Source organism: Oncorhynchus masou, chromosome 18 (genome assembly GCF_036934945.1).
Source record: "Oncorhynchus masou masou isolate Uvic2021 chromosome 18, UVic_Omas_1.1, whole genome shotgun sequence".
NCBI lineage: Eukaryota > Metazoa > Chordata > Actinopteri > Salmoniformes > Salmonidae > Oncorhynchus > Oncorhynchus masou.
This window is the reverse complement of record NC_088229.1, coordinates 46,511,500-46,526,323: the sequence shown is the minus strand read 5'-3', so window position 1 is coordinate 46,526,323 and position 14,824 is coordinate 46,511,500. Positions and strand designations below refer to the sequence as shown.

At 46.0% G+C, this 14,824-nt stretch overlaps 1 protein-coding gene across 1 annotated transcript in view; it reads left to right on the top strand.

Moving 5' to 3' along the window:
- Positions 1 to 4: 4 nt before the first annotated feature.
- Positions 5 to 14,824, top strand: part of LOC135504705 (rhodopsin-like) — a 28,295-nt gene continuing 13,475 nt past the window's right edge. Inside the window, exon 1 of the mRNA XM_064923500.1 lies at positions 5 to 487. The gene's annotated coding sequence lies outside the window, so the exon portion shown is untranslated. The remainder of the gene's footprint in view (positions 488 to 14,824) is intronic.

Below are 14,824 nucleotides of genomic sequence, written 5' to 3'. Positions count from 1 at the left end.
CACACACACACACACACATATACTCAGCTCTTGGTTTTCATGTGAGTCATGGGAAAGCGCTATGGGTGTGTGGTTGGGAGGCAGGCAGATGGCTAATGCTGGGTCCTGCGGCTCTATCAGAGCTCCTCATGGGCCCCTCTCTCTGTGTCTTCTGCTTGTCAATCACACACCCACTCTGGCCCAGACCACCTAGGCTAAGGCGGCCTCAGCATAACAAACACAGGGAAAGACTGGTTGGCCTCGTCAAGCTTTATCAGGCATGACAGCTGACATTCGGGTGTGAGTGAGTTCGGCCTCATTCCTAAGTGTAGTGTGATGCGCTTATAAGAGCTATGTGATTTGTAAAGCCACCCCCACTAGGCTGATTGACATTGCCCGTAACCTGGATAATGCGGAGCACCATGGCTACTCCTCTGAGACCTACTCCAAGATGGGAGACCTGCAGGCCCTGGTGCAGCTGCACGTGGAGGCACGATACTGGGACCAGGTCAGTCAAAACCTTTCACATTTCACTTATGGTCCTTCCACCTGTTGGACACAGCTACAGTATTCTATCTTACTTGGCTCATCAGAAAGTTGACCTCATAGGTCCCACCCAGAACACAGAAAATTCAACTGCATATTTACTGGAACAAGACAAACTGAAACGATGTTCTATTAAAACCAGAGCAACGTTTCCAGCCAAACCAGAGATTTCCTCTGAATCTCTGCCTACATTATGACGAGAATGTGAGAAGCACCCAACAGTCCAAAGCAATAAAGAGCCTTAGCTCAACCACCCCCATCAGAGCAGCTCATACTACAGAGACATGAAGAAAACACTACATTTCCTAAATCCATCACTAGCGTTTCATCAATTACAGGCGGTCCTGAGAGCAAACTGCCGATGTCCACGGTGAAATAGAGAATGCCAAAAAAATAGAACCTTTTATCAGATTCATATTGTATGAAACTGGCATGGCGTTAGCAGCCATGTTTTTATATCCCTTTCTGGGGGAGGTGGACATTGAGAGAGAACAGAACACAGCCTACAGTACAGTATGAATGGGCCATATGGACGCTATTCACTGCACTCACTCTTATCCTGGGCCTTGCCTGGGTTTAGTCTGCTTAGACTCAGAGGCTGATTGGGCTGTGCAGAAGAGGGCTTTGACATTACTGTGACACACAGTTATACATATTAAGAGGAGTGTACTTAACAACATTCTTGCTATGGGACGTTTAGGTTAATCAATCAACATGACAGGCAGGTATGCCTCCATAGGGTACTGTCACACTACTCTATTACAGACAAACACCAGCTACTCTACCACAGACAACACCAGCTACTCTACCACAGACAACACCAGCGACCTACTACAGACAACACCAGCTACTCTACCACAGACAACACCAGCGACCTACTACAGACAACACCAGCTACTCTACTACAGACAACACCAGCTACTCTACTACAGACAACACCAGCTACTCTACCACAGACACCACCAGCTACTATACTACAGACAACACCAGCTACTCTACTACAGACAACACCAGCGACCTACTACAGACAACACCAGCTACTCTACCACAGACAACACCAGCGACCCTACTACAGACAACACCAGCTACTCTAATACAGACAACACCAGCTACTCTACTACAGACAACACCAGCTACTCTACTACAGACAACACCAGCTACTCTACTACAGACAACACCAGCTACTCTACTACAGACAAACACCAGCTACTCTACTACAGACAAACACCAGCTACTCTACTACAGACAAACACCAGCTACTCTACTACAGACAACACCGGCTACTCTACTAAAGACAACACCAGCTACTCTACTACAGACAACACCAGCTACTCTACTAAAGACAACACCAGCTACTCTACTAAAGACAACACCCGCTACTCTACTACAGACGACACCAGCTACTCTACTACAGACGACACCAGCTACTCTACTACAGACGACACCAGCTACTCTACTACAGACGACACCAGCTACTCTACTACAGACGACACCAGCTACTCTACTACAGACGACACCAGCTACTCTACTACAGACGACACCAGTTACTCTACTACAGACGACACCAGTTACTCTACTACAGACGACACCAGTTACTCTACTACAGACGACACCAGCTACTCTACTACAGACAACACCAGCTACTCTACTACAGAAAACACCAGCTACTCTACTACAGACAACACCAAGCTACTCTACTACAGACAATACCAGCTACTCTACTACAGACAATACCAGCTACTCTACTACAGACAACACCAGCTACTCTACTACAGACAAACACCAGCTACTCTACCACAGACACCACCAGCTACTCTACTACAGACAACACCAGCAACCTACTACAGACAACACCAGCTACTCTACCACAGACAACACCAGCTACTCTACTACAGACAACACACCAGCTACTCTACAGACAATACCAGCTACTCTAATACAGACAACACCAGCTACTCTAATACAGACAACACCAGCTACTCTACTATAGACAACACCAGCTACTACAGACAACACCAGCCTACTACCACAGACAACACCAGCTACTCTACTACAGACAAACACCAGCTACTCTACTACAGAAAACACCAGCTACTCTACTACAGACAACACCAAGCTATACTACAGACAATACCAGCTACTCTACTACAGACAATACCAGCTACTCTACTACAGACAACACCAGCTACTCTAATACAGACAACACCAGCTACTCTACCACAGACACCACCAGCTACTCTACTACAGACAACACCAGCGACCTACTACAGACAACACCAGCTACTCTACCACAGACAACACCAGCTACTCTACCACAGACAACACCAGCTACTCTACTACAGACAAACACCAGCTACTCTACTACAGACAAACACCAGCTACTCTACTACAGACAAACACCAGCTACTCTACTACAGAGAAACACCAGCTACTCTACTACAGACAAACACCAGCTACTCTACTAAAGACGACACCCGCCACTCTACTAAAGACGACACCAGCTACTCTACTACAGACAACACCAGCTACTCTACTACAGACGACACCAGCTACTCTACTACAGACGACACCAGCTACTCTACTACAGACGACACCAGCTACTCTACTACAGACGACACCAGTTACTCTACTACAGACAAACACCAGCTACTCTACTACAGACAACACCAGCTACTCTACTACAGACAACACCAGCTACTCTACTACAGACAACACCAAGCTACTCTACTACAGACAACACCAGCTACTCTACTACAGACAACACTAGCTGCACACTAATTGACCATGACATAAAATCAGTCTAATATACTGTAGTAGGGTGGCTACTTTGAAGATATATACAATACAAATGTACAATATATTTTGATTTGTTTAACACGTTTTGGTTACTTTGTTTAACACTTTTTTGGGTACTACATGATTCCATATGTGTTATTTCATAGTTTTGATGTCTTCACTATTATTCTACAATGTAGAATATAGAAAAATGTAAGAAAAACCCTTGAATGATTAAGTGTGTCCAGACTTTTGACTGGTACTGTATGTTAACCCTAATATATCACATTAGTAATGAGATGTATTAATGTTTTGGCTAGATGAAGTAGTGTGTCTGTGTTTTAAAGCCTGTGTTACTAATTACTTACAATTGTAGGCCAATTTTCCCGGGAATATTGCCTCATAAAGACACGATATTTCAACGTTTTTAATCTGGTTGTATGTCAGATATGTGATCGAAGTGCATGAATGTAAATATTCAATGCATTGCATCTACTATGTTTCTTAATGGTGATAGCTCCTTGAATCTCTCAATCAATCACAGATGATTACTACTGGCAGGCAGTCCGGTCTCAAAGAAGATGTTGGGTCTTAGATGACAGTCATCCCACTCTCTCCCAATCCGCCAGTGGATACAGTTACTATTAGAAGTTTTAACTTTAGAGTTGTCGAAACCGAGAATGAATAGTGCTAGTTACAGAACAATTGATGCCTGGAACATTACACTCTGTAAGAATAATCTCAACTAAAGCCCAACATATACAAATAAACAATCTATACTGAACAAAAATATAAACGCAACATGCAACAATTTAAAAGATGTTACCAAGTTACAGTTCATAGAAGGAAATCAGTCAATAGTAATAAAAGTATTAGGCCTTAAATCGATGGATTTCACATGACTGGGAATACAGATATGCATCTGTTGGTCACAGATACCTTAAAAAGGTAGGAGCGTGGATCAGAAAACCTTTCAGTATCTGGTGTGACCACCATTTGCCTCACGCAGCGCAACACATCTCCTTCGCATAGAGTTGATCAGGCTGTTAATTGTGACCTGTGGAAGGTTGTCCCACTCCTCTTCAATGGCAGTGTGAAGTTGCTGGATATTGGAACTGGAACACGCTGTCGTACACTTCTATCCAGAGCATCCCAAACACATGCTCAATGGGTGACATGTCTACTGTGTATGCAGGCCATCGAAGAACTGGAACATGTTCAGCTTCTAGGAATTGTGTACAGGTCCTTGTGACATGGGGCCATGCATTATCATGCTGAAACATGAATGGATGTGGGCGGATGAATAGCATGGCAATGGAGCTCAGGATTTCATCATGGTATCTCTGTGCATTCAAATTGCCATCGATAAAATGCAATGCTGTTCGTTGACCGTAGCTTATGCCCATACCATAACCCCACTTCCACCATGGGGCACTCTGTTCACAATGTTGACATCGGCAAACCGCTCGCCCACACAACACCATACACGTGGTCTACGGTTGTGAGGCCGATTTGGACGTTCTGCCAAATTCTCGAAAACAACATTGGAAGGTGGCTTATGGTAAAGAAATGACCATTCAATTATCTGGCAACAACTCTGTTGGACATTCCTACAATCTGCATGTCAGATTGTAAGATCTGTTGCATTGTGTTGTGTGAAAAAACTGCACATTTTAGAGTGGCCTTTTATTGGCCCCAGCACAAGGTGCATCTGTGTAATGATCATGCTGTTTAATCAGCTTCTTGATATGACACCTGTCAGGTGGACGGATTATCTTTGCAGAGGAAAAATGCTCACTAACAGGAATATAAACAAATTTGTGCACAAAATGTGAGAGAAAAACCCTTTACATGTTACGTTTTATATTTTTGTACACTGTATTAAGCCCAACACATACATACGTACATACGTACGTACATACATACATACATACAGTGGGGCAAAAAAATATTTAGTCAGCCACCAATTGTGCAAGTTCTCCCACTTAAAAAGATTAGAGAGGCCTGTAATTGTCATCATAGGTACACTTCACATATGACAGACAAAATGAGAAAAAAAATCCAGAAAATCACATTTGTAGGATTTTTAATGAATTTATTTGCAAATTATGGTGGGAAATAAGTATTTGGTCACCTACAAACAAGCAAGATTTCTGGCTCTCAAAGACCTGTATTTTCTTCTTTAAGAAGCTCCTCTGTCCTCCACTCGTTACCTGTATTAATGGCACCTGTTTGAACTTGTTATCAGTATAAAAGACACCTGTCCACAACCTCAAACAGTCACACTCCAAACTCCACTATGGCCAAGACCAAAGAGCTGTCGAAGGACACCAGAAACAAAATTGTAGACCTGCACCAGGCTGGGAAGACTGAATCTGCAATAGGTAAGCAGCTTGGTTTGAAGAAATCAACTGTGGGAGCAATTATTAGGAAATGGAAGACATACAAGACCACTGATAATCTCCCTCGATCTGGGGCTCCACGCAAGATCTCACCCCGTGGGGTCAAAATGATCACAAGAACGGTGAGCAAAAATCCCAGAACCACACGGGGGGACCTAGTGAATGACCTGCAGAGAGCTGGGACTAAAAGTAACAAAGCCTACCATCAGTAACACACTACGCCGCCAGAGGACAAAGAATGCTGAGTTGCATCCAAAGAACACCATACCTACTGTGAAGCATGGGGGTGGATACATCATGCTTTGGGGCTGTTTTTCTGCAAAGGGACCAGGACGACTGATCCATGTAAAGGAAAGAATGAATGGGGCCATGTATTGTGAGATTTTGAGTGAAAACCTCCTTCCATCAGCAAGGGCATTGAAGATGAAACGTGGCTGGGTCTTTCAGCATGACAATGATCCCAAACACACCACCCGGGCAACGAAGGAGTGGCTTCGTAAGAAGCATTTCAAGGTCCTGGAGTAGCATAGCCAGTCTCCAGATCTCAACCCCATAGAAAATCTTTGGAGGGAGTTGAAAGTCCGTGTTGCCCAGCAACAGCCCCAAAACATCACTGCTCTAGAGGAGATCTGCATGGAGGAATGGGCCAAAATACCAGCAACAGTGTGTGAAAACCTTGTGAAGACTTACAGAAGACGTTTGACCTCTGTCAATACCAACAAAGGGTATATAACAAAGTATTGAGATAAACTTTTGTTATTGACCAAATACTTATTTCCCACCATAATTTGCATATAAAATAATCAAAAATCCTACAAATGTGATTTTCTGATTTTTTTTCCCTCATTTTGTCTGTCATAGTTGAAGTGTACATATGATGAAAATTACAGGCCTCTCTCATCTTTTTAAGTGGGAGAACTTTCACAATTGGTGGCTGACTAAATACTTTTTTGCCCCACTGTACATACACATACATACACACATACATACACACACACACACACACACACACACACACATACATACATACATACATACATACATACATACATACATACATACATACATACATACATACATACATACATACATACATACATACATACATACATACATACATACATACATACATACATACATACATACATACATTCATACATACATACATATATAGCTCACAGAACAGCCTCAATTCATTGAGGTATGGACTCTACAAGGTGTCGAAGCGTTCCACAGGGATGGTGGCCTATGTTGACTCCAATGCTTCCCACAGTTGTGTCAAGTTGGGTGTCAAACTGTTGAGTGTGAAAAACCTGGCAGCGCTGCACTTCTTGACCCAAACCAGTGTGCCTGGCACCTACCACCATACCCCGTTCTAAGCCACTTAAATATTTTGTCTTTTGTCAATTCATGTCTCAAGGCTTAAAAATCCTTCTTTAAACTGTCTCCTCCCCTTCATCTATACTGATTGAAGTGGTTTTAATAGGTGACCTCAATAAGGGATCATAGCTTTCACCTGGATTCACCTGGTCAGTCTGTTGGAACGAGTAGGTGTTCATAATGTTTTGTATACTCAGTGCTTATATATTATATATTCTTATATAATATATCTATATACTTATAGTACCGGTCAAAAGTTTTAGAACACCTACTCATTCAAGGGTTTTTCTTTATTTTACTTCAACTATGAAATAACAACTATGAAATAACACACATGGAATCATGTAGTAACCAAAAACATGTTAAACAAATCTAAATGTATTTTATATTTGAGATTCTTCAAATAGCCACCCTTTTGCCTTGATGACAGCTTTGCACACTCTTGGCATTCTCTCAACCAGCTTCATGAGGTAGTCACCTGGAATGCGTTTAAATTTGTGAAATTTCTTTCCTTATTAATGAATTTAAACCAATCAGTTGTGTTGTGACAAGGAAGGGGGGTATACAGAAGATAGCCCTATTTGGTAGAAGACAGAGTCCATGTTATGGCAAGAACACATCAAATAAGCAAAGACAAACGACAGTCCATCATTACTTTAAGACATGAAGGTCAGTGAAGAAGGAAAATATCTGCAAAGAAACATTACTGAAGGACACCAATAAGAAGAAGAGACTTGCCTGGGCCAAGAAACACAAGCAATGGACATTAGACCGGTGGAAATCTGTCCTTTTGTCTGGAGTCCAAATTGGAGATTTTTGATTCCAACCAACTTGTTTTTGTGAGATGCAGTGTGGGTGAATGGATGATCTCCACATGTGTATTTCCCACTGTAAAGCATGGAGGAAGAGGTGTTATGGTGTGGAGGTGCTTTGCTGGTGACACTGTCAGTGATTTATTTGGAATACAAGGCACACTTAACCAGCATGGCTACCACAGCATTCTGCAGTGATACGCCTTCCCATCTGGTTAGTGGGACTATCATTTGTTTTTCAACAGGAAAATGACTCAACATACCTCCAGACTGTGTAAGGGCTATTTGACCAAGAAAGAGAGTGATGGAGTGCTGCATCAGATGACCTGGCCTCCACAATCCCCAGACCTCAACCAAATTGAGATGATTTGGGATGAGTCGGACCGCAGAGTGAAGGAAAGCCAGCCAACAAGTGCTCAGCATATGTGGGAACTCCTTCAACACTACTGGAAAGGCATTCCAGGTGAATCTGGTTGAGAGAATGCCACGAGTGTGCAATGCTGTCATCAAGGCAGAGGGTGGCTATTTGAAGAATGTCAAATACAAAATACATTTTGATTTGTTTTAACACTTTTTTGGTTACTACATGATTCCATATGTGTTATTTTATAGTTTCATGTCTTCACTATTATTCTACAATGTAGAAAATAGTAAAAATTAAGAAAAACCCTTTAATGAGTAAGCGTTCCAAAACCTTTGACCGATAGTGTACCTATTTTCATATTTTTGACTTTCTTTGCTTCCAGACCCACGGGGAAGGGGTGGAATATGGAGGGTTGCTCTCTGTTCTCCGGGAGCAGGGTGGGAGGGTGGATCTATGTACCTTTTCAAGATCATCTGTGATATGAACACTTCTTCCCCTCTCTCTCCCAGGCTTTCTCTCTGGTATAGAAACATGCCCAGTTTAAAGATGACTTCTATGTGCCCTACGCTCAGTGGCTGGCTGAGAACAACCTTTTTGAGGATGGAAGAGAGAATATACTCATCCCTATATGTTACAGGAGCTCAATGTTTGATGTTCCCAAATGGTATAGTAACTTTGCCAAGGCCATGTCTGTTGAAACTTCTTAGCACTAGTTTTTTTTTATCTCATTTTGTGCACCTTACATTGACCAGACATATCTCAGATCCTTCTGGAATCAGAACCAGATCAACGTATCACAGAATACCACCGATGGCTAGAAGGCAACGTTAGTTCCTAACATGGGGTACATATGGAAACCATATAAAGGTTGGCCCGTTTAGTTTTTTACTACTTCCTCTTCTCTACTCTCTCTGTTCATTGTAAAACATGATCCACAGCTAGACAGACTGCTAACACGATTACATGCCATGCATGGTTCCAATCAGCACTACAACAAGAATTCCTAATTATGACTTGAAGAACTATAATCACCACATGGATTTACAATTAGGATCCCTGCATGCATATTTATCTACTGTACTGTATCCAATTGATCTTGCACAATATTCTTCTCTGTGTCTTGCTGTAGAGTATATAGTTGAACAGCCCTGGTTGTGTTTCAGTCTAGAAGTGATCTGTTGTTGTGCTGTCTGTATTGTGTTTTCGTAATGGTGTATTGTGTTACCACCACAGTGATTGGTATTGCCTTTAGGTCCTTGTAGTCTAGTAGCCTGGTAGTTCCTCACCTGGCTAAGGCTGACTGGCGACTGTAACTCCTCACAAACTTAAACGTGTGGTGTAACCGAGCTACATCACAGAGCTTTGTGGGCCCAGACCACAGCCCATGTTAATCATTGTTAGTGTAGTGTGTTTGGGGAGGGTATGTGGTTTGTGTGTGTGCCTGTATAGTGTTCGTGTCCTTACACTAAGCAGCAGCAGCTGACTGTGGTTTTATCCGCCTGGCTGCACTGATAAATATTAGCCACTAATATGTCCTGACCTCCTGTACATCTAGCAGGACAGACAGGGTCACCCGAGGGGCTGTCTCCCTGAAGCTGGCTTTAATTAGCCACAGATAGCAGCATGAAGAATAGGACATATGTTTACTGGTGCTCTGCTTGCTAAGTGCCATGCTGTTTGACATTTGGGAGTGGGTTCGTTTAAGAAGACGTCTGTTTGTAGTTAGTGAAAATATTGTCTCGTATACGTTAAGTACAAATTGCCCTTGGCGTGTAGTAGCGAGAGAGAGAGAGAGAGTGTGTGATGCTGTTCAACTCTGGCAGCCTGAGAATGAGACAGAGTAATGGGAAAGGTGTTGGCTCCTATAAGGTTTAATCTCAAGGAGATTTCTTAGACTTGTCAAAGCATATCTCTGTTGTTGCAATAGAAGCAGCGTTAAGGGCTGTCCAGACGGGAAGAGATGGGGTGGAGTGTAGTTCTCCAAAACAGAGCAGATTCCTATTTTTGCCACCTCTGCTTTTACGTGCACGATCACCACCAATCACTCCGCCTGGATAGAATTCTGCCCCCTGACTGGCTCCGTTGGACATGTATGGGCAGCTCTGCCCCGCTTCATGTCCGGAAAGCCCTTTTAAAGGTAGACTCAGCGAAATGATGTTGCCATGAGCAGTAACGGATATTTTGAGAGGAGCGAGATGCAACATTTCACACAGTATCTGTGCAAGTACACAGGTCTGCTTCACGCTGTGGACAGCGTGGTAACCAGGGGACCAAAACAGCAGAGAAGTTGAGCCTCACGCTTCAACGCTCTTAGTTGTTGTGGAAATTATCCCACTATGCCGTTTACTTTCTGCATCTACGTCATATTGCGTGATAAGTTTACCTTTAAGCGCCACTCAAGCTCGCTTTTCCTCCTCCATCGCTACACTTAAGTCTCTTCACTTCCTTCTCTCCTCCCCCCACAGCATTCCACAAGGCTGGCGGACAGAGTGATGCTGTGAAGGTGTTGAAGCAGCTTACCCACAATGCCGTGGTGAAGAGAAGGTTTAATGAGGCTGTGTATTATTACTGGATACGGTCTATGCAGTGTTTGGACATCACTAGGGGTAAGGGAGTCTACCTAGTGAAAGTCTTCACATTTTCCTGCCTCAAAATTACCTTTAAAAAGGGGGTAAGAACAGAAAATTAGGAGAGGAAGGACGCTGAAGAAGTTCAGGCATTTCCAGCAGCTGGCTGAGCTCTACCATGTTTACCGCTCTATACAGCGTTACACTGTAAGATGCTCACCATGCCTAAAGGTAGAGTAGAGCCCAGTAAGTACAGTTAAGAGTGGGTTAAGGTTGAGTTAAGAAAAGCTAAGAAGTTAAGAAAAACTGGTTTGAGAAAGTTGAGAATGGTAGCTTGCAGTACGGCCAGACAAAAACTGTGAAGGCTAAATTCCCTTCTTTTCCTTAGTTGAAATACAAAATGCTTTTGGAATCCATTCCAATTCAGCAATATACTGCTGCAAAGCATAAGTTGGTTAGATATACAGAGCAAAGCCATCAATGAGAGAACATTCCTGGAGATTCTGTCGACAACAGCCCCGATGTGTGATAAAGTGCGTCTCGGTGAGAGGTGTAGGAGTCAGGCGCAGGAGAGCAGGGATTTTCTTTGAGAAGCGTGTTTAATGTAGAGATCTGTACACATAGTCCACCAATACAAAATTGGCCCAGATGAACGTCCAAACAACGCGCTCGAAGGAAAACAAACTCGTGTCAGTACACGGAGGAACAACCACAGTCCCGTCACTACATACACATACGTCAAATGCGAAAACAATAAACCGCATAGAATACTGAACGCTAATACTCACAAGCTTAATCCTGCACGAATTACGGCAGGTAACAGGTGCCCTATATACCCACAGAAATCAAAGCAATTGAAACCAGGTGTGAAAAGGAACACAGACAAAACAATCAGAAAAAGAAAAAGGGATCGGTAGAGGCTAGTAAACCGGCGACGCCGAGCGCCGCCCGAACAGGGAGAGGAGTTACCTTCGGTAGAAATGACAGTACCCCCCCCCCCCCCTGATGTGCGGCTCCCGCAGCGCGACGACGCCGGCCTCGAGGACGACCCGGAGGACGAGGCGCAGGGCGATCCGGATGGAGGCGGTGAAACTCCCTTAGCATAGGTGGATCCAGTACGTCCTCCACCGGCACCCAGCATCTCTCCTCCGGACCGTACCCCTCCCAGTCCACGAGGTACTGAAGACCCCCCACCCGACACCTCGAGTGCAGTATGGACCGAACTGCATACGCCGGCGCCCCCCCCGATGTCCAGGGGGGCGGAAGGACCTCCCGCACCTCATCTTCTTGAAGCGGACCAGCCACCACCGGCCTGAGGAGAGACACATGAAACGAGGGGTTAATACGGTAATACGGGGGGAGCTGTAACCTATAACACACCTCGTTTATTCTCCTCAGGACTTTGAATGGCCCCACAAACCGCGAACCCAGCTTCCGGCAGGGCAGGTGGAGGGGCAGGTTTCGGGTCGAGAGCCAGACCCGGTCCCCCAGTGTGTACACCGGGGCCTCGCTGCGGTGACGGTCGGCACTGGCCTTCTGCCGCCCTTCGGCCCGTTTAAGGTACCCGTGGGCGGCCTCCCAGGTTTCCCTTGAGCGTCTCACCCAATCGTCCACCGCAGGAGCTTCAGTCTGGCTCTGATGCCATGGTACCAGGACCGGCTGATAGCCCAAAACACATTGGAAGGGCGACAGGTTCGTAGAGGAGTGGGGGAGTGAGTTCTGGGCCATCTCTGCCCAGGGGATGTACTTCGCCCACTCCCCTGGTCGGTCCTGGCAATACGACCGCAGAAACCTACCCACATCCTGGTTCACTCTCTCCACCTGCCCATTACTCTCGGGGTGAAACCCAGAGGTTAGGCTGACTGAGACCCCCAAATGTTCCATGAACGCCTTCCACACCCTGGATGTGAACTGGGGACCCCGATCAGAAACAATATCCTCAGGCACCCCGTAGTGCCGTAATACGTGAGTAAACAGGGCCTCCGCCGTCTGTAGGGCCGTAGGGAGACCGGGCAAAGGGAGGAGACGACAGGACTTAGAAAACCGATCCACAACGACCAGGATTGTGGTGTTGCCCTGTGACGGTGGCAGATCGGTCAAGAAGTCAACCGACAGGTGTGACCAAGGCCGCTGTGGAACGGGAAGGGGTTGTAACTTCCCTCTGGGCAGGTGCCTAGGAGCCTTGCACTGAGCGCACACTGAGCAGGAGGACTTGGTTAAAGTGGGCTAAAGGGGGCCACCAGTACTTCCCACTAAGACATCGCACCGTCCTCCCGATCCCCGGGTGACCAGAGGAAGGGGACGTGTGAGCCCACCAAATTAACCTGTCACTAACCTCCAGCGGAACATACACCCGTCCCGCTGGACCATGTGGTGGAGTAGGCTAAACACGTGATGCTCGCTCAATTTGTACGTCCACCTCCCACCTTACAGGTGCCACTAGACAAGAAGCCGGGAGGATGGGCGCAGGATCAATGGCCCGCTCCTCCGTATCATATAGTCTGGACAGTGCGTCTGCCTTAGTGTTCTGAGAGCCTGGTCTATAGGAGATGGTAAACCTAAATCGGGTGAAAAACATGGCCCACCTTGCCTGACGAGGGTTCAGTCTCCTCGCTGCCCGAATGTACTCTAGATTACGGTGGTCAGTCCAGATGAGAAAAGGGTGTTGGGCCCCCTCAAGCCAATGTCTCCACACCTTCAGGGCTCTGACAACAGCTAGCAGCTCCAGATCCCCCACGTCATAGTTTCGCTCCGCTGGGCTGAGCTTCCGAGAAAAGAACGCACAGGGGCGGAGCTTCGGTGGCGCACCCGAGCGCTGGGAGAGCACGGCTCCAACCCCAGCCTCGGATGCGTCCACCTCCACTATGATTGCCAAAGAGGGGTCCGGAAGCACCAGCACGGGAGCCGAGGTAAAAAGATCCTTCAGGCGACCAAAAGCCCTGTCCGCCTCAGCCGACCATCCCAGACGCATCGGCCCCCCCTTCAGCAGTGAAGTAATGGGCGCAGCCACCTGCCCAAAACCCTGGATAAACCTCCGGTAGTAGTTCGCAAACCCTAAGAACCTTTGCACCTCCTTTACCGTGGTTGGAGTCGGCCAATTATGCACGGCTGCAATGCGGTCATCCTCAATCACCAACCCCGATGTGGAATTGCGATATCCAAGGAAGGAGACGGCCTGTTGGAAGAACGAGCATTTCTCAGCCTTGACGTACAGGTCATGCTCCAACAGTCGCCCAAGTACCCTGCGCACCAGAGACACATGCGCGGCCCGTGTAGCGGAATAGACCAGAATATCATCGATGTAAACCACCACACCCTGACCGTGCAGGTCCCTGAGAATCTCATCCACAAAAGATTGGAAGACTGCTGGAGCATTCTTCAACCCGTACGGCATGTCGAGTTACTCATAATAGCCGGATGTGGTACTAAATGCCGTCTTCCACTCATCTCCCTTCCGGATACGCACCAAGTTATATGCACTCCTGAGATCCAGTTTTGTGAAAAACCGTACTCCGTGAAATGACTCAATCGCCGTGGCAATGAGAGGTAGCGGGTAACTATACCCCACCGTGATGGAATTTAGACCTCTATAGTCAATGCACGGACGCAGACCACCCTCCTTCCTCACAAAAAAGAAACTCGAGGAGGCAGGTGAGATGGAGGGCCGAATGAACCCCTGCCCCAGAGATTCCGATATGTATGTCTCCATAGCCACCGTCTCCTCCTGTGACAGGGGATACACGTGACTCCTGGGAAGTGCAGCGCCTAACAGGAGATTTATCGCACAATCCCCTCGTCAATGAGGTAGTAATTGGGTCGCCTTCTTTTTACAGGAGGCGATAGCCAAATCGGCATATTCTGAGGGAATGTGCACGGTGGAGACTTGGTCTGGACTCTCCACCATTGTAGCACCGATGGAAACTCCTACACACCTGCCTGAGCACTCTTCCGACCACCCCGGTAGAGCCCTCTGTTGCCATGAAATCCTGGGGTTGTGAC